General features: G+C 38.2%; 1 pseudogene; it reads right to left on the bottom strand.

Moving 5' to 3' along the window:
* Positions 1 to 22,733: 22,733 nt before the first annotated feature.
* The window catches only part of LOC136120173 (B-cell CLL/lymphoma 9 protein-like), a 96,125-nt pseudogene continuing 92,146 nt past the window's right edge, over positions 22,734 to 26,712 (bottom strand).

Genomic DNA, 26,712 nt, shown 5'->3' with positions numbered 1-26,712 from the left:
GGTCAGGAGACAGACCCTGCCCTTCAGAAGGCTGCTGTGCAGAATTTGGTGACTGTTATGGTTTGAATTGTATCTCCCCCCAATTCTTATGTTGACCAGTAACATAAGAATTATGTTACTGGGTAACACCCAGTACCTCTAAATGTGACCTTGTCTGGAAATAGGATCACTGCAGATGTAATTAGTTCAGATGAGATCATTAGGGTGGGCACTAATCCAATGTAACTGGTGTCTTATCAATAGGAGAGATTTGGACGCAGAGACAAGCCCATAGGGGAAGATGCCAGGTGAAGCTGAAGGCAAAGTTCAGGGTGATGCTTCTATAAGCCAATCAATGCCAGAGGTTGTCAGCAAATCCCAGAAGCAGAGCAGGAGCATGGAAGAGATTCTCTCTCACAGCCCTCAGAAGGAATCAACCCTGCCGATACCTTGTTCTTGGAGTTCTAGCCTCCAGAACAAATTTCTGTTATTTAAGCCACTCAGTGCATGGTACCTTGCTATGGCAGCCCTAGGAAACTATTATAATAATTAACTAAACCTCTCACATAAAACAACAGAAACACATAATTATTACTAAGCAAGCATGAGCTTTTCAAAAGACATTTATCCTACAGAAAGAAATATGGAAAAAGACATAAAGATGCAAAAGCTTAGTAAATGCTTTCATTCTGAAAAAATGAGAGCTGCTTTTAAAACTCACCAGGGAGTGCTCCATTTTGGTTTTACTCATCATCTTTGGAAGAGGGGGAAGTTGGATTTTTCCGTTAACACCTCACGCTGCTTTCCTCTCTGGCCTGGGTGGTGACCACGCGGCTGTCAGCCCTCTTCACACCACTCAGCTGTGGTCAGGGTTGGCCCATGACGCTGGATTTGGTGTGGGCCTTTCAACAGACTCATTTACTGGCAGATATCCTGCTGCCACAGAGGAAATTTTTTGACCAGGTTGCAGCAATTTGCAATGAAAGGATAAACATAAATGGAACTCTCTGTACTTTTTCGTTATAGAAATAGTCAATATTTTGTACTTAAGTGATACATTGTACTCTTCTCTGAATTGCTCTGCAGGAAGCATTGTAAAATATGATATCTAGGTCTCCAAATAGATAGAATGTAATAGTTTTAGATCCACTCTGAAGCTGAAAGGAGACACTGTAAAGTCTTGTACAGCATCACAAGTGGTGTGGTACAGTCCCCCATCCCAAAACATTAATGATGATAGAACCTAGAGTGTCTACTCTGAAAAGTTTTTGAAAGCAAACCTTCTTCTATCTTAATAGGATTTTCACAAACATCTTATGTGGATGTTCATCTTATATGGATGCCCAATGTAGGCAGAAAAAAAGTAGAGTAATGAAATAAAGAGGACGCTCTGATTAGGGATGAAATATGCAGAAACCCAGATGTAGAACCAACAACCTGAAAAATTATTTGGGGCCGAAAGCCAGTCTGAGACTAACCGAGAGGACAGGCTGAAGTTAGAGAAACTGTGTTTCAAGGAAAGAGTCAACCAAGGGCCAGATCCTCAGGATTGATTGACTCAGTCATTCATTCATTCTTTCACTCACCCATTCAAAACCACCAAAACCACAAAAGTGGTGAACAGGGTACTCGGGCCTTGTCTTCATGTAGTTTTCACAGGATGTGGGAGAAGAAGCCACGCACAATGAAGCCAGTACAGTACAATGTGGGAAAGTAGAGGTCGTTACAGGAACTGGTATCATCTGAGTGATGGAAATGCCCTAGATTTCTCCTAGACCTTCAGGAACCAACTCTCTGTCTTCATCACTCTCATTTCTACCATATTAGAATCAATGGGATACAAGGTACATGCAATAGAAATTTCCAGATACCTGGCATATGATAAAGTGTTTCCTAAACTAAAACACACTCAACATAATCAAATCTTTCCTTGGTGATTTAGAAAGCCAAGACTAGGAGAGTACTGCTAAACAGTGGGCTCAATGCTTTTGCTACCTGTTTCTCAACAGGACTTAGTGATTCAATGAAAAGAAAAAGGGATGTTCTTAGGGTTAAGTACCCAGGAAAATTTAGAGTTTAATGTGTATTTTCCCTTGTTCTTTTCATTCATGCTCATCCACTCTCAGTTAATTCATTAAGAGGTCTTTTTTTTTTCCACATCTTTATTGGAGTATAACAATATTGTGTTAGTTTCTGCTGTACAACACAGTGAATCAGCTATAGGTATACATATATCCCCATATCCCCTCTCTCTTGAGCCTCCCTCTCACCCTCGCTATCCCACCCCTCTAGCTCATCACAAAGCATTGAGTTAATCTCCCTGTGCTATGCTGCAGCTTCCCACTAGCCATGCATTTTACATTTGGTAGTCTATGTATGTCCACGCCACTCTCTCACTTCATCCCAGCTTACCTTTCCCCCACTGTGTCCTCAAGTCTGTTCTCTACGTCTGCGTCTTTATTCCTGTCCTGCCACTAGGTTCATCAGTACTGTTTTTTTTACCTTCTAAATATATGTGTTAGCATACAGTATTCATCAAGAGGTCTTAAGGATTATCCCTGTGAAGCATATCCCAGATTGCAAATGCTTCTCCACCTAACTAGCCCTTAGCATTATCTATTATCTTTCTTATCACTTTTTTCTGACCTTTTTCAAGAGACTGTAAGTTCCATAACTATCTTTGGTCACTGATGTGTCCCTAATACTTTGCACATCCCTCGCACCCAAGTGCCATTTGTTGACTGACTAAATGTGTTCCTCTTTTACTATTTGCTAAGGCTGTTGAGTCAGTTCCTCTCAGGTTGCAAGGAACATAAGTTGTGCTTAAGTTACTTTACTTATTAAGGGCATCAAGGGAGAATAGGACACAGCCTAAGAACCGCCCAGAAGATGTCATAGCCCTAGCAGCCCCATGACCTGGACTCTCCCTTAGGAGAAGGTGTCTGTTGCTCTCTCCTCCAGTGCCTAGAGGCTTATCCACCCACTTTGTTTCGAGAGATCTAGCCACTCCTGATGATTCCCTTCCTGAGTGAGGACCTGATTAGGACACCGCTGTTGGCGGAGGTGCTGATTCAGAAGGCTTCACAGGCCACTGGCTCACCTCACCCAGGCGTGAGGTTGGTGCTCATCCTCCATGAAAACAGCTGAGGCCAAGATGACAGGGGTTGTATGGGGAGGGAATCCCTCCACCTCACCCTCACAAAGAGGGTTGCTGGCAATACAGCCATTCTGAGCCTTCTCAAAATGGGAAAACATTTGTCAAGTAACTCTCCTAGTCTGCAAATTAATAGTGGAAGTTCTAAAATATATAAACATAAAAATGGATGAGGCCAGGGATTGGCTAAGCACAAAATTATGGGGCAAATATATTCTGAGGATTAATCGTAACTGATTAAGATTAATTTCTGACCATTTCCTTAAAATGTGTGATCAAAATGTCTATGTTTGGACAATATTTTGTTTTTTAAAATAAAATAGTTTGCAAAAATGTTTAAGTATCAATTATAAATTGTCCACATGCAAAAATATGGTTGGCTACAAATTTGAAGAAAATGGGTATAGATTGTAGATTTAAGCAACATTGCTTAATTTTAAGTGTTTTCAGTTTAAGAGAATGGTGCACTTGTTTTTAAAGATTTATTTCAATATAACCACAATAGAAGGCAGTTTGGCTCAGCATTTCTCAATAAATTTGCATTTGTGAGCAAAATTGTACCTACAAGGATATTCATTGCATAATGGTTTGTAGTAGCAAAAGTCTAGAAATAACCTAATTCCTATAAATAAGGGACAGACAAGGTAAATTACAGCACACCCTTAAAACAGAATACTCTGTATCTACTAAAAAGAAGGTCAACCTACATATGCTGATATTAAAAACAAATCTCAAAATATATTAAGTGGAAAAGCAAGGTATAGAAATATGGATGCCATATACTTATTTATGTGGGGGAAGAAAGGTGGCCTCCAAAGAGAGGTCTAGCTATCTAGGATGGGAATGAGGCCTACTTTTCAGTCTATAAGCTTTTTTACTCTTTGATTTTTTTAAATCCCATTCATAAATTGCTTAAAATGTAGAAAAAACAGAACCTCATTTTCATATTAAGCAAAATATATATAGTACTAGTTTTCCACTGAGTTTAGAAAAAATAGAGAAGAAATCTGAATATTCAGTACCTCACATTAAGAAAACTAAGTCTATCAGTACATAAAGAATTTACACAATCTTTGCCATTTTCCCTACTTTCTTTATATAATTTGTAACAGGAAGAGCTTATAAATAGAAAATCCCTAAACACAGTATAAGGATTAAAAGCATTTGCAATATAAGAAAGTACTTAGTACCAAAGTGAATGTTTCCCTGAGGAAGAACCAGTTAGACATGGACTCTCATTACGTCACTGGGCTCTCCTGGGCATTTAGTATGACACACAAATTACACAATTCTATAATTAATATAAAGAATGCTATGCAGTTCTTTTCTACTTCAGTTATTATGAGAGAGTAGAGATAGAATAAAAATTACTTTGATGTTAGACTTTATGATGCTTGCATGACCTTTATCTTTTCTCTCTGCTTTAATATTTACTTGTGTTATTTTTGGTGTTACTTAATGAATTAAGACAAAGAATTAAAGATAAATTTATATTTCTAGTCAGGATAGCATTATAAATTCATAATTTTAGACACTCCAAATGCTCCAGACATATAACAGTAATAGATTTTAAAAAGAGAAAAAATTGTAAAAATAGATATGATAAAAAAAATTAGAAATTTTCATGGACCAGAAGAGGAATATAAATTATAGAGTGAAAAGGTGGACTGAAGTTGAGAGACATTAGGCTGGAGAACCTTCAGGCTCTAGGTCTGGAAACTAGCAGAGGATACTAAGGATGTTGATGCTTGTGGGATAATGGGAACTAAAATTGCCTGGTGTAAGACTGGAGGTTGGCTTACTTCTTGAACTCAGAGGCTGGGTTAACCTCACCTGTAAAAGAGGCTAAAATAACACTATTTGCTACCATCTTGGGCTATGGCTTCTATAAAGCTATGTGATTGGGATACAGGAAAGAGAAATATAGCTTCAGTGCCAGGAGTTGAGCCAAACTGTTTACTAGCTTGGGCTGGGTGTGTAATATTTTCAATATTTTCCATCATGGATGCCCTGAATATCCAACAGAAGGCCTAAATCTGAATTCTGGGTCCTGAGGAAAAGGGCAGAACCAACCACAAAACTAGTAGATAGCACTAGCTGATTTCCAAAAGAGAAGAAGAAGAAAAATGATACTGCTACCCAAGATTAACCTTCAACTAGAAATCCCACACATAAGAGGGATGCAAATGCCAACAAAGTCAGCAATCAGGAGGGGAGTTTACCTAAAGACAAGAAAAATACAACAATCCGAACATTAGTTTAAAAGTAGTGTATTAAGGATGCTCAAAGTGATAAAAAAGGAAGAACACTTTCTCCCTAAAATACTAAACAAAAACAGTTAAACAGAGAATTGGTAAATTAAAAGACAGTTTTAAGGAACTGATCCAGGACACAGTACAGAGAGAAAAGTGATTTGAAAATATAAAGGAGCAGTTGAGAGACATGGAGGATATAATGTATTCAACAGGAGCCCCAGGAAAAGAGAACAGGGGGAATGAGAGAGAGGCAATATTCAAAGGAAGAACGGCAAAAAATATTGTCTAGGATTAATAAAATACTTGATTTTTCAGATTTAAAGTGCACATATAGTACTGAGCAAAATCAATCAATCAATCAGTCTAGACCTAGAAATTGAATTGATATTTTATATATCAAATATAAAGATAAAACAAAGTATAAGCTAATAGATATAGAAGATAGATGACAATTAGAAGGAAAGTGGGCTTATATCAACAGCAATCGATGTCAAAAAGCAATGGGATAGGAGATTTCTGGGAAGATTGCACACACCATAAATCTGTCTCCCCACCTAGACAACATTTACACTGGCAGAATCTGTCTATTCAACTATTTTGGAGCTCTGGAGCCTGTTGAAGGCTTGCAACTTCCAGGGGAAGCCTTCCTGCTCTTGGTGGGAACATAAAATGGACAGAAAAAAGCATGATGGCAGTTCCTGAAAAACTAAAAATAGAATTACCATATGATCTAGCAATTCCACTTCTGAGTATATATTCAAGGAATTGAAAGCAAGGCCGCAAAGAGATAGCTGTACTTGCATGTTCATAGCAGCATTATTTACAATATCTAAAACATGGAAGCAACCCAAGTGTCCATTGATGGATAAATAAAATGTGGTGTATACACAGAGTGGAGTATTATTAAGTCTTAAAAAGGAAGAAATTTTTTAAAATTAATTTTTATTGGAGTAAATTTGCTTTACAATGTGTTAGTTTCTGCTGTACAGCAAAGTGAATCAGCTATACATATACCTATATCCCCTCTTTTTTGGATTTCCTTCCCATTTAGGTCACCACAGAGCACTGAGTAGAGTTCCCTGTGCTATACAGTATGTTCTCATTAGTTATCTATTTTATACATAGTACTAATAGTGTATATATGTCAATCCCAATCTCCCAATTCATCCCACCCCCTCCCCTTTCCCCCTTGGTATCCATGCGTTTGTTGTCTATGTCTGTGTCTCTATTTCGGCTTTGCAGATAAGATCAGCTATACCATTTTTCTAGATTCCACATATATGCGTTAATATTAGATATTTGTTTTTCTCTTTCTCACTTATTTCACTTTCTATGACAGTCTCTAGGTCCATCCACGTCTCTGCAAATGACCCAATTTCGTTTAAAAAGGAAGGAAATTTTGAAACATGTTACAAAATGGATCAATCTTTTTGTTTGTTTTTATTGGTTTTAATTTTTTATTTTATATTGGAATATAGTTGATTAAAAATGGGAACACTGTTCAATATTATGTAACAAAATGGATGAATCTTGAGAACATTATACTGAGTGAAATAAGCCAGTTACAAAAAAGAAAAATACTGTATGATTCCACTTATATGAGGTACTTAGAGGAGTCAAAATCATAGAGACAGAAAGTAGAACGGTGGTTGCCCAGGGCTAGGCGAAGGGGAAGAGAAATGGGAAGTTTTTATTTAACGGGTACAGTGTTTCAGATTTATAACATGAGAAGAGTTATAGAGATGGATGGTGGTGATGGTTATATAATAATATTAATGCACTTAATCCCCTAAACTGTACACTTAAAAATGATTACGATAGTAAATTTTATTAAGTATATTTTACCACAATAAATGTATGAAAAAGAAAAAGAAAAAGCGATGGGATAATATTTTCAAAGTGCTGATAAAAAATAACTGCCAATATAAATTCCACAATCAGCTAATCTATTATTAAATAGTAAGGTATAAGATCTAAAATATTCATAACTATTGCTAATAAACCACTAGTTGATGTACTTCACAAAGAAAAGTAAACCCAGAGGAAAGACATGAGATAAAAAGGATGGGGGTGACTGTGGAAATTGGCAAAATATGTTAATGTGACAGGTTGCATTTTCCAAGAATGGTCACAGCAACATTTTCAGTCTTTCCTATTATAGAACACTGCCACATCACCATCAAGAGATTGAGTCTATTTTCCCTGCCCTTGAACCTGAGGTAGGTTTGTGGCTGCCTTATAATGAGTAGGATACAGTGAGGGAGCCACTGTGTGACTTTCAAGGGTAGGTGATATGGCTTCTACTTGGCCATCTCTTTCTTGGGACACTTGCCCTGGGAACCCAGCCATCATACTCTGAGGAAGCCCAAACTAGCCTACACAAAGAGACCACCTGGAAGGGAACACAAGCAGAGAGACTGAGGCCCCCAGCCAACAGCCAGATTCCCATAAAGGCCTTACATGGTTTGAAAAAATGACAAGCCATCCTTAATTTGCCCTGCTCAAATTCATGACCATAATAATGATTTTCTTTTTTTTTTTAATGCCACTAAGTTTTGGAGCAATTTGTTACAGAGCTACATGGAAGAATAAGTATATTTAACTGTTGACTGTTGAAAAGACTTTGCTAACTAATAATAATAAAAACAAGGAAAATAAAAGGTAGTAAATAGAAGTTGTTTAGGAGATAAATTTCTTGCTTGATTTGGGAGAAAGGTAAACATGTATAATAAATTTAGGCTTTGACAACATTTTACAGTTGTTTGTGTGCTAAAAATTTGAAGATAAACATTAAAAAGAATAGAGATGGAACCTAATTCAGCAAAGAGAAAAAGTGGGATGGGTAATAATGAAAATTTTATAACTGTATACAATCAGAGCCAAACAACAACATAATAATAATCAATTGACTGGTTCACATTGCTTTTCAAATTCTCAGAATTCTACTTGATTTAGGCTACATTAAATGAAAACCCAAGGAGTGGTAGGAATAAGCCCCACGTGTCTCAGATTTTCAGATAGTGTAAAGTTCAGAAAGTTCTGGTCTTTTCGGTTATTTTCAGTATAAACCTCTATACTTTTGAAAGAATGCCTATAGACAGAGTCAAAGAACAGAAACCAAGTGGTTTTTATTAGGCCACGTATTGTGGTATTTTAGTTAGAATATATGGTCACCATGTGATTGTTAAAATTAGCTTTCTCAAATCTCTCTTTTGGAAGAACATGGAAGAGAATTATTCTAAATAGTTGATTCTAAACCACACTGGATGAGAGAACTGATTCATTAAGGAAGAAAATGGCAATAGTTTTCCCTCAGCTATTTTTATTCCCACCTTATTTTTATTTAAACAGCACACACAAAAATAGTAATCATTCATGACAGTGAGTATTTGGTTCAATTTGCCAACACATCTTACCACGTTTTGTGTTCACCATTGTTCTCTGCATCTCAGTCCCCACCCCCAACCGACCCCTGGCCTGTGATTCTAAAGGGCGTACTAACAAACACCCTGAAAAATGCTCTAAGATGGGGAAAAGAGGCACAGACATCACAGCTCTGTGCTTTTAAGCTGTGCCCTTTATTCCACTGTTCTCATTTCCATGCCAGTGGGATCCAGTCCATGGAGCCAAAGATGGCAGCCAGAACAAAGGGAAATGGAAGAGGATAGCAGAGAGCAGCTATGATGACTTTATTTGCAGGACAAAAGAACTTCCCCTTTGCCTCTGAAGAGTTTAATAGTACTTATTGAAATGACCACTTATTTGTGTCTTGGTTCATAGGTTGCTTTATACTGATAATTTAACTGTATGTGTCTTATCTCTTTAATCAGGCTGTGCACCTTTTAAGGGGTAGTATTTCATTAATCTAAGTATCTCCAGCACTTAAAGTAGTGCTGGCACATAGGGAATACAGTAATGTTTGCCAGATAAATAAATGCTACAGATGAGAAATGAATTTTCTCATAATTTTCTCCATAATAAATTTTCTCTATAAAATGAAATTAAGAAGTCTGCCCAAGAAATTTAGTGACAGAAGGAGGACAAGAAACCAAAGACCGTGCTGTCCTCCCACTCCTCAGGGTCAGTGTCATACCCTCTAAATACAGAGAGCTCATCCTCAAAAGCCTCCAGATTCCTTAGGCTCCCATGAGACGATGTCTATGGTCTCTGCTGGTTATAAAACACCGTAACAATGATCCAGTGCCTTTAATGATAACCAACAATTGTAAGTAAAGAAAGCAGTCTAAAGGCACATGCATACTGTAACCATAATCTTAGGTGGAATCCTTTTGTGTCTATTATTTTTATATATAAAAGAAATATTTCACCCCTTCTGCAGATCTCTCCTTCTTTGAAATAGTCCCAAATATTGACCCTAAGAGATGACCTCCTACTTGCCCTTATAATGAGTATTCATTTATTTATTTAATATTACATGTCCTTCCTTTATAGTTTCTGTGTTAATAATCCAATAATCCTGGGTTCACAACCTTCCTGGAGCCCAAGGGTGAAAGGCAATAATTTTCCTCCTTCTCAGCATATTCCTTCCCTATTTTATATACTTTCCACGTGTAGTATAAGGATTTGGGGAGAACACTAAAAATCAGTTGGCAATTACTTTATAAGGTATGAATAATATAAAAATTCCCCACTTATTTTCTCTGGGTAGCTTAGACTTTTTTTTTTTTTTTTTTTTCCATTAGAAAGGACCTATGGGTTCATCGATCAGGACATATTTTTCTTCCTTTTAACCTTATCTTTGAAAGGCTTGTGAAGTTCTGCCTTACATTTATTGCCTAATAGACTTGAAAGACAGGAGAAAAGTGGCGGCAAGAACAGCTGAATGGAATTGTTGATTATGATTGACAAAGAGCTGCAGTGTGTGAGAGAGAAACAAAGGGGCCTCTGTGCGGTGGGAAGCATGTGACCAGCTGCCCCAGTTAGGCCAGAGCAATTCCATTTGTTACTCTACTTTTCTGGATTTTCTTCAAGATTCTGATTGAACCTGCTCCTTTCCACAGCCCTTCTCACTTTCCCCCAGTCCTCATAAGGGATAGAAAAAGAGGGATTAATAAAAATAGCTTTATGAATTGTTTTAGTCTCTTGGCTTTTTCCTCCAAATGTTCTCTAAAGCATAGTCTCCAAATATTTTTGATCAAGAATTTAATCAGTAAAAAATATGGCCCCATTTATAAATTATATTCATGAACTATAATGCTTATGTTGATACTTTGTGCTAATATATTACATGTCATAAAACACTCAAAAACAAAGGAAAGGAGTGATGCAAAATAAATATAAATAGAATTTTTCTTAATATTTTCCCCCTAATGCATCGTTTGTGCCCTCCCAGGGTGTTTGCACCCTATGTTGGAGGCTCCTGACTAAAAGACAATTGTGAGTTGACCAAAGGAAAGTATAGTCCAATCTGAGAAGCTGCATCCTCCTTCTGATATCATTTGAGGATGTGACAACTCAGGCAGCTTCCCCGTGTTTCTGGACACTTCTGGGAAGACCATGTCAAAAGCACAGGCAAGTGTCCAAACTCAGGGTTCTGGAGACCTGAAATCTAGTTCCAGCCCCATCATTTGCAGCCCCCCCCCCACCCCTTAACTAGCTCTGTGACTCTGAAAAAAACCATTTAAACTTTCTGAATTTAATGTCACTGGTAAAAATAGTAATTTTCCTGCCTATTTCTCCTAATTGCTGTAAATATCAAGAGGCAATAGGCTGGTAAGTTCCTGCTTATTTCTCCTATTATAAACAACAAACAAAGCAATGGATTTGTAATTGTTTTGTAAATAACATGGAATAGAACTTTAGGGCAATATTGTTATTATTTTTTTTAAAGACCATGGTAGGTAGGGTTATTTTCCCCCATTGTTTATTATATCAGCAAAACTAATTCACTATAGACTCACCTCCCTTTTGCCCTCCCCTACCAATATAAATGATCACTGGTGAAAATCCAAGCCTTTTATTTTAGATTTTAGTGAATAATTTCCCAACTCATCCTCTCAAGGTTTTAAGAATATAAAAGGTAAGAAGAAGACAAAAATTCTAGGGGTGAAGGAATGTAAAAGATTATCTCAGCTCATGTTGTTATTTTATGGATGAAGAGGGCTGAGGGATTTTCCCAGAAGCACACAGCTGGGAAAGGAGCCACGTTAGGACCTAGGCTTCCTATTTTGCAAACGATTCTGCCTTTCAGGGGTGATTCACAGCACCATGGTTCTCTAGTAAATCATTTATTCCTTACTGGCTGTTTGTTTCTCTCAGTAGCAAATCATGTCCTGATGAAATCTAGTCCATATCTATTCTCTCTCACAAAAGGTTCTCTCTCTCTTCATATCTTTAAATCTTACAAGTCAGTCCTACTCACCCGCCAAAACTGTCTCCAATTCTTTCTTACTTTTATTCTACTCCTACTCTGATGGCCTTGTTAGCTACCAGTAATATTTTCTTGTCAGGAAAGGACTGTGGATTTGATGTCCAGAGATGGCCACTTAAATTGTCACAGAGGTCTCTGCCCCTTTCAAAGCCCTGACGGCTGTTGTGTAAGTCACTCAAGGTAAAATAACCTTCTCACAGAGGGTAAAAAGAAGAAGGTAAAAATAACCTTCATACAAGTCTCACACCAGAAGTGGGTGTGCCTATTTTGGAGAGGAGAATTTAGAAATTAGTGATAGAGATCACAAGAGCAAAAGCTGGTTAAATGGCTGTGTGGCCCTCCTAGAGGCTGTTTCTTCCCTAGAGCTGTTTTCTCTGGTCAGGAGGGCCTTCCTCTTTCTTCTTCTCTCCTTTTCTTCCTTCAGCTCCAGCCTCCCCACCTCCTAACCTACCCACCCCAAACAGTCTCTGATCTGATTTGAAATTGTGCTCATGTTCCCTTTTCATTGGGTTCCATTTCCCCTATTTAGGTTGTTTCTGGGTGTTTCATGGAAAAATATTCTCTATGAGTGAGATATATGAAACCTCAGGGCCCATGTTTCTATTGGGATAAAAATAAATTAGTGGATTCATTTAGTAAGATGTCTATGAAGGAAGCCTTGACCCAAGTTGTCGCTGTAAGATGAAGAAGAGATCCAAAGCAGAGCTAGCAAGATTTTGTGTGTGTGTGATTTCCATTCTTTCTTCGCTTTGTTCTCATAAAATATCCAGTTGGTGTGCAATCAGTAGGATCAGAATGCAAATAATCAGACCACTACTACAACTTTTGAGAGCAAAGAATAAGTTATGTATACTCTGTTACTGATTTGTCTTTTGGGAAACACCTGGCCATTTAAGTATTCATATCACCCCTGTTTGTGCATGGAAGAAAGTCCAGCATTTTCTAGTTTATCCCTTCCCCCGCCTGAGTGTATACTATATAGTTATACAGTACGTTTGACACCAAAGTACTTAGCAAGGCCCCTAGCGCAGAGCAGGTGTTCCATAAATGATTACTATGTTTAACTGACTGGTGTTCAAACCCAGGAAAACCACAGTCAAGAAGCTGAAATGTTTGTCTTTCACTAAATGCTAATGTTAAACACAACGTGAGCTCAAACTTGAAAAAACAGAAATTAGAAAGTGATGAGTTAGAGGAGGGGCGGATAGGACAGCAGACATCAGACTCTGAGAGCTAGCCTGACACATTTCAAAAAGTGAAAGAGATGAGAGCTCAGGGTTTCTTGGAATGTGTCCTAAGACTCTTAAGACAAGAGGTCTGTTAAATAATCACTAATAGTGAACTCTGAGCACAGAAGATGGAGGAGGAAGAGGGGTAGGACAGGAGGTGCCTGTAGGATCCTGGAATTGCCTGCTCATCTCCTCTTCCTTCTCACCCATTCCAGACCCTGTACATTGGCTCGCAGTGAAGGGGGTGTTCAGGCTCAACTCTTGCCAGGTTCATCCCACTTGAGTTCACTGGGAGAGAAGAAGGAATGAATGACTCTTTGCTTCTCTGCCTCTCACTCCTCCACCCCTGCCAAAAATTAAACATATATGATGGAAGGAAACAATCTCTCTGACCGCTAAGCTCTGATGTAGCATACAATATGGTCCAAACATGTCTGCCGGCCTTTCTTAGGGAAGTTTTTTGCTCTAAAGCCACACATGTCCTTTAGTATATGTGTGTGTGCATGCATGTGTGTATGTGCCTCTGTGTGTGTGTGTGTGCGTGTGTGTTAGTACAGAGGGGATCAGCTTTAACCTTAGGCTAGATTCACCATACTAATAAATATTTTTAACTTCTGAGGGTCACTAGGTTCACACTGGAGTGTTTTTCATAGTACAAATGGAAATTTGTGAATTTTTTAAGATCATATATTAGAAGGTAAAACAACCAAACAACCAGCCAACAAACCTCACAACAACAACAACAAAACCTACCCTAAAGTTTTAAACTTACTTTCAAGGCTACTTCATATTATAAAAAATTTTATAATCAGTGTTTAAAAATGGACACACGTTTATTTTACAGGACACGTACCAGATATCTTCTCGATCAAATGCTTTTGCTTTCTGTTATTTCTCCATCTTAAGACCTTTCCTCTTTCCTCTAAAGCCCTTCGGAAGCCTGACTGAGCAAGTTCGAAAACTCCATCAACTAGAACTTACAGATGAGATCGCAAAGGCCTGGGTGATTTGGAAAACTTTCAGAAATGTTCAGTTGCCTCAAGTTCATTTACAGCATTTGGAGATTTGGATGAGAGGAAGGGTAAAGGTCTACAGCTGCTCTGTCCAACACAAAAGCCACAGGCGGCCGTGAGCAGTTACCGTGCAAAGAGTGCAACCAAGGAAATTTTAAGTATGATTGGAACAACTTGGATACATGTATATACTCTTTAAAAATTAAGTTTATGAAATCTAAGTACACGTCATGGGTTTCAGGTGAAAACTTGGTATCTGAAATGAGATGTGCTCTAAGTGTAAGATACACACCAGATTCTGAACACTTCCTAGGAAAAAAGTCATTAATGTATTTTTGTATTGATTAAATGTGAAAATGATAATATGCTGAAGATATTGGGTTGAATAAAGGATATTATTAAAGTTGTTTTACCGCTTTCGTTTTATTTGTTTAATGTAACTACTAGAAAATTTAAGATTACACATATGGCTCACATTTTATTTTCATTTGTTAGTACTGGTCCAAAGGGCAGTTTTGACTTAAATGTAACTATTGTAGTTCATCCACCTGCCTTATCATATCTCCGGCAGTAAGCTTTAATATTTATTTGTCAAACATGCTTTTCGTGTTCAAATAGAATTACTTAAATCTTCAAAGGGAAATTGAGGTCAGGAAGGAAGAGAACCAAAAGAGACAAAAGGCTACAGGCAATGAGCTTTCTTCTCCATGAACAAGCAAATGCAACCGCTTCTTATTGCAGTCACAAAAATTTGTAAGTGTCTAATTCTTGAGTGAAATATATATATACAAACATATATTCGTATGTATATACATACATATATATATACATATACAAGTATATGTATGTATATATACAGGCATACCTTGGAGATGGTGTGGGTTCAGTTCCAGAACACCCCAATAAAGTAAATATTGCTTTAGTCACACAATTTTTTGGTTTCCCAGTGCATATAAAAGTTATATTTACACTATACTCCAGTCTATTAAGTGTGCAGTAACATTATGTCTAAAAAAACAATGTACATACCTTAATTTAAAAATACTTTAGGGGGCTTCCCTGGTGGCGCAGTGGTTGAGAGTCCGCCTGCTGATGCAGGGCATGCTGGTTTGTGCCCCGGTCCAGGAAGATCCCACATGCCGCGGAGCGGCTGGGCCTGTGAGCCATGGCCGCTGAGCCTGCGCGTCCGGAGCCTGTGCTCCACAACGGGAGAGGCCACAACAGTGAGAGGCCCGCGGACCGCAAAAAAAAAAAAAAAAAAAAAACTTTAGGGGACTTCCCTGGTGGAGCAGTGGTTAAGAATCTGCCTGCCAATGCAGGGGACATGGGTCGAACCCTGGTCCAGGAAGATCCCACATGCCACGTAGCAACTAAGCCAGTGCGCCATAACTACTGAGCCTGCACGCCACAACTACTTAAGCCCAAGCGCCTAGAGCCTGTGCTCCTCAACAAGAGAAGCCACTGCAATGAGAAGCCCACTCACCGCAACGAAGAGTAGCCCCCACTCACCACAACTAGAGAAAGCCCGCATGCAGCAACGAAGACCCAACGCAGCCATAAAAGAAAATATGTTAATGCGAAAAATTGCTAACCATCATCTGAGCCTTCAGCAAGTCTTAATCCATTTGCAATAGTAACATCAAAGATCACTGATCACAGATCACCATAACAAATATAATAATAATGAAAAAAATTGAAATATTGCAAGAGTTACCAAAATGTGACACACAGACATGAAGTGAGCAAATGCTGTTGGAAAAATTGTGGCAATAGACTTGCTCAATATAGGGTTGCCACAAACATTCAGTTTCTAAAAAAAAGTATAATATCTTTGAAGCACATAAAGTGAAGTACACTTTTATGTACACATATATGGTCACTGATAGAATCACAGAGAGATTCAAAGAAGTGAAAGTTACAACAAGGTGGAAGGTGGAAAGGAAATTTCATTCTGACCAGTTTTCCGTGACACTATATGGACAAAAATTGGGAATAGGAAAGGAGTGCTTTAAGAATAAATTTTCATGGCACTGTCAACGGAACTTTGGACTTACAGAAAACACATTTCTAATGATACAGTAACTACAAAATGTCAAGGGCTGGTGGTGGGAGAGTAGGCGTCAAGGGAAGAAAATTCACGACATTTCCAAATCAGAGGAATTTTCTTTGGACATTTTTACATTTTCCTCTCCAGAAGGTTTATCCCAGCTCCAGGTTGAGCTGCTTCTGCACCTTAAAAATCCTACCCTTGAAATCTCTAATACTAGTCCTGCAAATCACTACTGGATACAGTATCCATGATTCTGGCACCTTGGATTCTCTCTGCACCACTGCTTCTTAGATGGTAGTTGCACCTCCAAACATCTATAGTGCTTAATCCAATCGGTAGTTCCATTATCCACGCCATCACAATGTAGAAACCTGAATTTGTCCCAACTTCTTCTTCTTCCTTACCTCCCCAACACCTAATCAACCAATCACCATGTCCAGAATCTCTCAACTTTATCCTCTCTCTCTATACCCACTCATCAGCTCTCTAGTGGACCCAAAGCCTCAGAAGTTATCTCCCAGTGTTCAGTATTATCCCCTTACATCCACACTTCAAAACCTTTCAAAAATTATCTATCTAAAATTTAAATCTGAAAACATCATTCCCCATTTAAATACATTCGAAGACTACACATCATCTACAGAATTCAGGTTCTTTTGCTTGTCCCACAGGCCCTTGGTGCCTGGCACCTACTCGCCAACTTCTACAACTTCATCATTTGTTATTTCTTGACTCATAACTAATGCTTAAATCATACCAACTGTTTATGATTCCCTGCGGATCCTGTGCTATTTTATGACTTTCTGCCTTTGCTTATACTTATCCCTCCATCTGGAACACCTTTTCCACTTATCTTACTGTTGCTTATCCTTCCAGGCCCAATTCAGTTATAATTTGTCACAGGAAGTCTTCCCTGAACCCCAAGCTGAGCTGTGGGTACTCTTCTCTGTATTCTCATGGTACAGGAGGCAGATTTCTACTTCAGTATTTAACATGTTATGTTGAAATCATTAAAATTATCTGCTTAGTGTCTGTCTCTTCTTCCAGACCCTAAGACCTACTAAAGTGGGACAAAAACTTAGTTATCTTTACAGTCCCACTGTCAATGTCAGCTGACTTTTGGCAACTGATTGTTGGAATGACTTGAACAGCGGGAATTGTCTAAAGGGGTTGAGGTGGAAAACTCTACACCTGTAAAGTCAGAGCTTGTACTCCTGGTGGTCTCACCATTGACCAAGGGACTGAAATTGCAGGAAAGTAATAACATAGTGGCAGAATGAGAGTGAGAGAAGAAGGTAACCACAAGCTGTTGACATAAAAATAATCCTAGAGGGAAGGACTTATATAATCAGTGAACACATGAGGCTGCCCTCATCGGTAGCCTGAAATCTGGAACCTGTCCTCCAGGATGCATGTGGTCTTGTTAGAATATTGCCCATCTCTGGACCTTTAATTCTACCTTTACAAATTATTTAATCAGATTTCACCTGTATAAAACAATTGTGGATTCAGGGAGTGTAATTTTCCAAAGTACACACAGATCTGATTATGTTTGTGATTAAAACAAGATCTAGTGGATTTAAGAGCCAGCCCTTGGGAAACGAACACATCAACTCTCAGTATGAAGAACAGAGCTGAAAGCAATATCCAAATGACTTACCCAATCACTTTTTCAAAAAAGTTTTCTGAGGACTTTCCCAATTGGCAACCAATACCTAGTGGTCCACAGTGCGACAGCTATCCATTTCCAATCTGGGAAGATCACTGGGACCTGCAAGATTGAATTGGCACTCTTAATTTCTGGCTCAGCACCAAGGCTTTGCCTAGATGAGTGACTAATGGAGAGGTTGGCTTTCTTTTATGCTCAGTTAAACGTATTAGGCAGAGTGTGCTTGGAGTGTCGAGGGATGGTGACTAACATTTCATCTCCCACTTTACTGAGATACCACTTTATATGTTATCTAAGTGATGGAAACTCAACAGATGCCCATAATGAAGAACTCCTGTCCAGAGGGCAGCCAGTGGAAAGGAGAGTTGCCTCTCACTGCCTCTTCTCCCATGTTTGCATTTGGCTTTATTACAGCGGCAAACCAGTCACCCTAAGAAGAGCTGATCTTGTGGCTTGAGATTTTCCAAGCCAGATGTGCAAATGAACAGGAAAGCATATTTGAAAAGCTTTCAAGCCCATTTGAACTTGCGTAGGTTTCACATACACTCTGTGAGCCCAAAGCTTATGAAAGGGTGTGTTCTTGGACCGTGGCGCCTGGAGGCCGGCACCTGGGCAGGTATTTCCACACCAAGACACTGAGACAACTGTAGCCCTGGAAAATGAGCACAGCCGCCTCTCCCTACTTTTCCCACACTTCTGGGCAGAGAATTGGCCCCAGGAAAGTATAGTGTGAGCTGGGAACAGCAGGAAGAGGTAGGCAGAGGAGCAATGACAGCAGAAAGAGCAACGAGGTCAACACTAATAGCAGAGTAGCAGGAGGAAGGTGATGATCTGGGAAGAGCGGCCAGTCTGACAACCCTGCATTATGTTGTCAAAGGCTAAACCGAGCAGTCTTACTCCCTTTTCGACTGTGGGAAAGGGTTATTATGACTGGGCCTGGTTTCCCACATCATTCTCTAGTGATCGTACCTCTCCAAATGTTAAGTAGATGAGAGACGGCATTGTATGCAAGACCTGCAGTTGAGCCCAGATGGAAAGGGCATGGTAAAGATAAAATCATGTGTTGCCCATGCACCATTACATACATTTAGAAATAAAACTTTCCTTATACTATGCCATGCATTATGAAAATTTCCCTCCCAGTTTCTTGTGTTATCAGATAGTTGTTCTTGTACATGACATCCCAAGCATGAATAGCAGAAGTACGCACTCACGTGTCAAATGCCTACTGCATGAAGGGACCAGCTGTTGGTCCTGACCCGCTGCTAACCCAGGTGGGTTCTGCACAGGAAGTGAATACCTTGTATGAAACACAATGTGGGCCTCTTCTGAGCCCCAGATGGACTGGTGCTGTCAAGTCCTCCCAAGGAAAAGGTCAGTGGCCAAATTCTCTTCTGTCCAAACACAGAGCTCTTACTGCGTGGTCAAGACACATGGATATGGACCATGGCAAGGACACCAGAGCTCCATTTCCTAACATTTGCTATCTCCTAACATTTGTAGAGTGAGTCGTCGGGTACCCTGTGGCTGTCCTACACACTGTTCATCTCTGTGATGGCTCCGGTGGTAAGGTCGATGTTACTGCTTGGACCTCATCTCCTGCCAGCTTCCCACTTTGCACACCCACTCTAGCACCACTGACCTTGATGTTCTCACCTCAGCCCTGGGCCTTTGCAATCGTACTTCACATCCTTTCCTCCTGGGGCTAACTCCCTTGGGTTCAGTTTCTGCTTGAACATCACAACCTTAGAAAGGCTTTCCCTGACCATCTTATCAACCTCCTCCTCCAATTCACTCCCCTCTATCTCTACACATTCTACCACCCTAACCCTGTCTATTTCTCTGCAGGCACTTTTAACTAAAAATTATATGAACCTTTATTTCGTCATTTTGATATTGTTGTCTATGCAACTAAAATGTAGGACCTATAGAGGCATGGGCTTTACTCTCTTCTTTACTGATTTCTAGTGCCAAGACAGTGCTTGATACATAGTAGGGGGGGCAACAAATACTGGTCGACTGAATGAATGAGTGAATGATGCGAGGAGAATGTACCATTAACTGGCTTGTTCTCCACCACTCCATTAGGCAGAGAGCGGGCTGTGACTCAAATCAGGTCTTTGGATTTCGAATTCCATGCTATTTCCTGTACACAAGGTTGCCTCTATTGCAAAACTTACATTTGGTTTCAATGTTTATTCTGGGGAAAATAAACTAATCTAGACAGGAATCCTAAGGCCACTGTCACCACTCATGATTTAGAAACACTCTGATGAATTATTATCAGGCATTTTATTTTTAACCCTCCTAAAACTAAAAGCAGCACTTTCCCTAAGAGATTGCAAAGCTAGACACCCAAGACAATAGTTTCTAGAAGAGTGGGAGCTAACAAGCCTCGATGAATTTGGGTTGTTTTCAATTAGCTCCTAATAATGAGTGATACAAAAGGACTCCCAGAGAGCAGAAGAGTCACCATCTTGATTTCAAGTAAACAGATTATACTCTGGATTATAATGTGTTGCTCAAATGGTCACCTTACATATGGGTAATAGCAACTTTCCTGAATCCCCAGGTCCTCTGACAGAAAAATCTCTCCCTTTGAGATCTGTGGCACTTGCCTGATACCACATGTAAGATCCACATATGTAAAAGACTACACATATTCTAAAATTCTTATTATGTACTTAAATATGTATTAAGCATTTATATCATTATCAAGTATTTTTCATTATCAAGTATTAAGCATTTATATCATTATCAAGTATTTTTTCAGATATAGAAGTTATATATGCTCTCATATAAAATCTGGAAAATTAAACTCCTAAATGAGAAAATCATTCAGAATCCCACATAATTTTACAGATGAACTGCAGAATCATTTAGCCAAGCTCAAAGAAGAAAAATTCTGCTGGAATTGTATTTGATTTTTTTATGTTTATATTTCATGAAACATAAATTAACACAAATATTTGGCATTTTTATAATATTCAGTCCAATTCTGTAAGCATGATATATATTTCCATTTGTTTAGTTTTAAAAATATAATCTCAGTATATATAAATGCATTATAGATATAATGTATGTATTATATATACCTGCATTATACACACACCAAAATTAATCAAATATATGCAGGACTTATATGAAGAAAAATGCAAAACTTTACTGAGGTATATAAATAAGACCTGAGTATATATCTGAGTAATGTATCTATTATATATGTATAGAAATATATATTTTTTTGAATAATGTATGGATCATTGTGTACATAGTTTTACAATGTTTTTTGAAATTGAAAATAATTTTTAATAGTTCTGTTACATTTCATCATGTGATTGTCACATACACTATTTAACTGTTGTCCTACCATTGGCTATTTAGGTAGATTCCAAGTTTTTACTCTAAGCAATGTTGAAACGAACATTGGTTTTCAGTAGTGGAATTATGAGATTGAAATATATGAACTTCTCAAGAAATCTTGATACATAGTACCAAATACTTTTCTAGAAGGGTTGAACTAATTTACATGCCTTTGATATCTCAATTTAGTTTACCATTGCTCTCTTCTAATATTTGCTAATTTGTAGGCAAACATGGTATCTAGCTCTCATTTTAGTTCACATTTCTTTGAGCAATGAAGTTGACATTTAGGAAAACAGTTCAGAGGTATTACTTGTGCTTTGATAAAGTTCCTTTGTTCACGTTCTGAAATCTGATTCCAGTTGTTTTAGGGAGATAGTAAATGGTGGGTTGAGAACTATTTAATAATTAGCTTTGCAGGGGGAGTTATTTGGAGCACATGCTGATTTCTGGTGTAAATACTCCCCTCATAGCTTATTTCAAGCTACCAACACGACATGACTGAACATGTAGCTGGGAAGAGGTATATGCAGTGGACTCTAGCAAACGGGAATGAGCTGGCCCCAGCACATCACTGGAGTGTGGCTTTATGTTTAAATACTGAGTTTGGAGTTGTGGTCAGGCTTGGGTTCCCAGTCTGTGTACTAGCTTTGTGATCTTGGGCATGCATATCATACACAGTTTTTTTTTGAAGATTTAATAAGATAATTAAAGTATTTAGCACAGTTTCTAGCCCAGAGTAATAAGTAAATAATAGCTGTTATTATTATTTTTTATATAGCACTAGTAATGTTTGTTTTTTCCTTTGTTGAATTGTCTATTCCTATTCTTTGACCGTTTATCTTTCAGGTTATTACTCTTTTTCTTATTGATTTACAAATACTTTACATATTGTGGGTATTAACCATTTGGGATATTTTGGGCTTCTTTTTCTCAGATTTTTGCTTCTTAATTGAATATATGTTTTTATACAATTAGAAGTTAAAAATAGCTGTTTAGATATGTTTGTGATTTCTTCTACTATATTTATGTCTAGAAAACATCACATAATCAGACATGCCATGAATATTTTTTTAAAAATTCCCTTCTAGGTACTTTTTTCATTTCACTTAGTGCATTTAACTGTTTAAATCTCTTAGAATTTATTTTGGTATATGATATGGGTGAGAAACTAATTTTTAAGTATATAACCTGCTAGCTATGTATGTACTGTGAATTATGTACTATGAACATATCTCTCATTAACTCAGCTTCCTCATTTGTAAATTAAAGATGATAATATTACCAACTTCATACATTTGCTAGAGAACTATTCTAAGTCATAACATGTAAAGCACAGAGAACACTGCCTGATACATTGTGAGCGCTAGATGGGGTTAGCTATCCCCTCTTCCCCATCATTGTCATCATTATTAATAGCATCATCGCCATCTTCACTTTTATGTATCCCATCCTTTCCTTATTGATTTTTTTACATTTAAAGAAGACACTTGATTAGCAAAGCAAGGCAAATAAGATACCACCACAGACAACAAATAAATTCTGACACATTTCTACCTGAGGCCAGAGCCCAGCTTTCACAACTGAAAACACAGCTGTGAGGGGCACTGTGGGATTAAGTTGTTTCCCTTAGTCAAGTTGTTAGAGAGGCAGTCTTGAGACTGCTTTCAGCCTGCAATCCTTTATACACAGAAATAAGGTGCTCCAGGATGCTGTCATTCCCCGGGTCTATAACTGAAGTTGGAGCTTGGACCCGTTTGTCGTGGACACTGTACGGGTGATTCAATCCTAAAAAGAACAAACAGCACTGGAGGGCTACAGCCTGGTCCTTTTCAGAAACCTGGAACTTTGGGAAATTTGTTCCATATAGAGAGAGGACATTCATTGCCTTACAGACACCAAAGCACTGATTGTCATGACCAGGCCAAGCTGTGACTTCAGGGGCCCACAGAAAGACTTCTGCCTCTGCCCCAAGTTTTCCATCTGCAAACTGGAAACAAAACATGCTGTTCCACCTTCAATACAAGCATTGGAGGGGCACTCAGTCAGTTTTTGCTGTGAATAAATGAATATCTTGTCTGATTATTTGCACTAAGTTGTACACGGCTGATCTAAAATTTTGGTTGAAAGTTGGAAGAACTGACAGAGTTGTCCACTGCACGCTTAAAGAAGTAGGGGGGGTGGGGAGTCAGTAAAGATTAAGGCAAAGGGACAGAATGGCTAACAGGGAATAGCAAGAAAGCCTGGCACTGCTTAGGACAGTCGTATCTCATCCCCAAAACAACTTCCTGGTTCTGTACAAGGGAACTTTCCACCACAATGTGACATAAGTTATTATGTCAAAGAGATTGTGTGTGTGTGTACTTCCCACGACACAACTCTGAACAGTACACCAAACTTGGCGCCATAATCTGTTGAATATTGCTTTAATGTATCATTTTATTTCCCTCTTTAGAGCCCTTTAGTCAAATGGTTATCAGTGGGTTGCCCCTCCTTCCAGGGAGGGTTTTCTAGGAGGACTTGCTTTATTACATGGTTAGTGGACATATAAGCAGAAGAGAAGCTGTCACAGGGAGCTGTGGTCCCTGCTGTGGGGAGTTAAGTAGGGTGCTCCTATAATATGGCTCAATTTTAACTTTTCTGAGAAAGTCTTTATTTCTCCTTCACTTTGGAAGGATAATTTCTCAGGATATAGAATTCTACGTTGGTAGGTTTTTTTTTTCTCAACACTTTAAGTATTTTACACTACTCTCTTATGCTTACAGGGTTTCTGGGTAGAAACGGATGTAATTCTTATCTTCACTCTTCTACAGGTAACATGTTTTTTCCTTCTCTGGCTTCTTTCAATATTTTCTTCCATCTTTCAATATTTTCTTCTATCTTTAGTTTCCTGCAGTTTGAATATGAGATGCCTAGATGTCCGTTTTTTTTGGCTTGTATTCTATTTGGGTTTCTATGAGCTTCCTGGATCTGTGGTTTGGTGTCTGACATGAATTTGGAAAACTTCTCAAAAAATAAGATACAAGCGTGGTTGCTTTTTTTTTTTCTTTCAGCAAACATTTATTGTATTCCCACTATAAAGAAAGTTTGCGTTTGTATTTTTCTCCTTCTCAAGAGAAGGAAAAAATAGGGATTTTATATGCAGGTTTGCAAAGTCTCTACTCTAGCTTCTGACGTTTCTATCTTATTACAAAAAACAGGTTATTTTTTGTTTTTAATCACTACCAAATTGGCAAGTAGAAAATAATAACCCTACACTGAATTATAGATGCTGTGATAACTAGGTTTACACACTATCTTTATACTCCCATACATAGTCTCACCTCAGTAAGGCTTTTAGGGTTTCTTGAGTTATGAAAATTAATGATAATAAATTTGTGAATGCTACTGATTTACTATATTAGGATCTTATTAGGCTTTTCTGACATTTGAAATATAAGCCTAGTTACTGAAATTTTTATACAACTTTAGGGAGAGGATGGATCTGTTTCCTTCCGTTTTGCTCAAGGTAGCTGAAATTGGGAAGAGAGAATCTGAAGGGGCCTGTTCTGTGCTGACTCCTTTCTCATCTTCTCCTCCCCTCCTGTGGTTATCTTTTAAAGCACAAAAATGGGTGGGTTCCAGTTTCTTGATCAGGATATTCCTACTTGTCTCATTACCTTTCACTTTCGACAGGTTCATGTGTGTGTCCAGACCTTTTACTTTCTCTTATGCTGTTGAAGATGTCCATTTGTTAGAAACTTGCTTAATATGTGGCATGCCCCTTCTTGTTTCTGCCAGTGCTGGTCTCTTAGGCTGCAGTTCCTTTTTTGTCACTTGACTTCATCTAGTTCTACAAGGTTATAATCCTCCCTCTCATCATTTTCCTTTGACTAAGAGATAAAATTTTTTAAAATAAATTTATTTACTTAAATTTTTTTAACTTTAAAGAAGTAAAACCTTGTTATTTTCATAAAAAGAAAATATAATCTTTTCTGTCTTTGAGGAAAAGTTTTTACAAGAAGTGTTTCGTATTACATTCGTAACTGAAAATTACGATCTCATTCAGAACTTTATTTGGGAAGATTCATTCACCCAGGAAGAGGGGGAAGAATTTCTTTCCTTACTTCTTTCCCTCAGTGCACCTGGACTGTTATTCAAGCTAAAACTATGAGGTCAGCTACTGTGTGTGATAACTGGGATGTTTATTTTTTTACTTGAATCACCATCTATAATAGTTCTCAGAGGGAAGGTGTATACAGGATTTCAAAGTCATTTACAAATGAACTTTTGAGGATTTCTTGTAATCTAAAAAGCAGGATATTTGTTTTTGCTTTGGGACTAATAAGACTAGAGGGCATATTTGGCGGTGACCATTATTTGGATTGATTTACCTTTTTTTTTGTTGTTGTTGTTAGTTTCTGCATTACAACAAAGTGAATCAGTTATACATATACATATATCCACATATCTCTTCCCTGTTGCGTCTCCCTCCATCCCAACCTCCCTATCCCACCCCTCTAGGCGGTCACAAAGCACCGAGCTGATCTACCTGTGCTATGCGGCTGCTTCCCGCTAGTTATCTATTTTACATTTGGTAGTGTATATATGTCCATGCCACTCTCTCACTTTCTCCCAGCTTACCCTTGCCCCTCCTCGTGTCCTCAAGTCCATTCTTTAGTAGGTCTGCGTCTTTATTCCAGTCTTGCCCCTAGGTTTTTCATGACCATTTTTTGTTTTTTTTTAGATTCCATATATATGTGTTAGCATACAGTATTTGTTTTTCTCTCTCTGACTTACTTCACTCTGTATGACAGACTCTAGGTCTATCCACCTCACTACAAATAACTCAATTTCGTTTCTTTTTATGGCTGAGTAATATTCCATTGTATATATGTGCCACATCTTCTTTATCCATTCATCTGTCGATGGACACTTAGGTTACTTCCATGTCCTGGCTATTGTAAATACAGCTGCAATGAACATTTTGGTACATGACTCTTTTTGAATTATCGTTTTCTCAGGGTATATGCCCAGTAGCGGGATTGCTGGGTTGTATGGTAGTTCTATTTTTAGTATTTTAAGGAACCTCCATACTGTTCTCCATAGCGGCTATATCAATTTACATTCCCACCAAGAGTGCAAGAGGGTTCCCTTTTCTCCACACCCTCTCCAGTATTTATTGTTTCTAGATTTTTTGATGAGGGTCATTCTGACTGGTGTGAGATGGTATCTCATTGTACTTTTGATTTGCATTTCTCTAATTAATGATGTTGAGCATTCTTTCATGTGTTCCTTGGCAATCTGTATATCTTCTTTGGAGAAATGTCTATTTAGGTCTTCTGCCCATTTTTGGTTTGGGTTGTTTTTTTCTTTGTTATTGAGCTGCATGAGCTGCTTATAAATTTTGGAGATTAATCTTTGTCAGTTGTTTCATTTGCAAATATTTTCTCCCATTCTGAGGGTTGTCTTTTCATCTTGTTTATGGTTTCCTTTGTTGTGCAAAAGCTTTTAAATTTCATTAGATCCCATTTGTTTATTTTTATTTCCATTTCGCTAGGAGGTGGGTCAAAAAGGATCTTGCTGTGATTTATGTCACAGAGTGTTCTGCCTAGGTTTTCCTCTAAGAGTTT

This window comes from Phocoena phocoena, chromosome 3 (assembly GCF_963924675.1).
Source record: "Phocoena phocoena chromosome 3, mPhoPho1.1, whole genome shotgun sequence".
NCBI lineage: Eukaryota > Metazoa > Chordata > Mammalia > Artiodactyla > Phocoenidae > Phocoena > Phocoena phocoena.
This window is presented reverse-complemented; position numbering and strand designations above follow the sequence as displayed.